Consider the following 1,150-nt stretch of genomic DNA (forward strand, 5'->3'; position numbering starts at 1 on the left):
TAATGTGCACATGTATGCAGGGTTTTGGGGTATGCACGCGGTTATATTATAGCCATGAAATATAAAAAAAGTTCGCTTTGCTGTAAAAGATTTGTATTTTAGGACACAAAATGCTAATGTTGTGACAGCTCAAAATTACCTGTTGTCTGTGATATTCAAATTTTTTTTAAGATTTTTCCCAAACCCAAAGGGGTAGGGATTACGAAAATCTTTAAACATATCCAAAACTCCTATTTTTCGTGAAAAAGCATACTGATATTTCGTAAATGTCTTTAAACGTGGGTTAAAAAACTTTTTCGGTCGAACCCCTTAGGAAATTTGAAAATTACAGAGATAACCCCGTACCCCCCCGAACAGTTGGTGTACGCTTTTGATTTGTTTATAAGTTCGCTCTTAAAAACCGCTGTTTACCCTTTTCCCATTTTTGGGGGGAAATATATGTTTTTTGATTTAACTCCTTGGGAAACAGGGAAGCAATTATTTTATATAATTTTTGAACAATGAGATAGTTTTTTTTTTGAGGGGGATGGTTTTCCGCAAAAACGAAAAACTCTGCAAAGTTTTAAATGTGTTCGCTTTAAAAAAACGAATATCTAAATTGCCCAAGTTATATTCTAATTCCCAAAAAGTTATAAGTGATTTAAAATGTTTAATAAAAAAAACTTTTGGAAAAAACAGATTCTTTGAGACCTTTTTGTGTTGGTGTTATTATTTGTATGCTTTAAAGGAGACAGCAGGCAGTGCAACCAGAGCAGGGTTGGGGTTTAAATAAAAAAAAGAAAGTTCTAAAGTTACTGCCGAGAGGAAAACAGAGCCCCGAGGTTTTTTCTGTACCCCGGGTGCCAGATGATCATTCCCGCGAGTTAACTTTATTTTACAAGGTGAGTTAATGAAGGATTTTTGTATGGGGAATTATTATTTTGATAGTAATGAATAGCTGGTAAAATCATATTGCTATCCATGCCTCTTACATGCTGTCTGGCAACCACACATTAGTTACTGCTGCTGCTGTAGATGTCAGATTTCAAGCAAAGGCCTGTGCTACATATTTTCTAGCAATGTAGATCTTGTAGACTTTCATAGAAATTACAATTAGTATATAGTTACATAATGACTAATATATGGAAAATTAAATTACATTGTCAAAGGG

The 1,150-nt window shown here is 34.0% G+C and overlaps 1 protein-coding gene across 1 annotated transcript in view; it reads right to left on the bottom strand.

Moving 5' to 3' along the window:
• Positions 1-1,150, bottom strand: part of LOC119594840 (SHC SH2 domain-binding protein 1-like) — a 79,152-nt gene that overhangs the window by 58,358 nt on the left and 19,644 nt on the right. The gene's annotated exons all lie outside the window — the stretch shown is intronic.

Source organism: Penaeus monodon, chromosome 34 (genome assembly GCF_015228065.2).
Source record: "Penaeus monodon isolate SGIC_2016 chromosome 34, NSTDA_Pmon_1, whole genome shotgun sequence".
NCBI lineage: Eukaryota > Metazoa > Arthropoda > Malacostraca > Decapoda > Penaeidae > Penaeus > Penaeus monodon.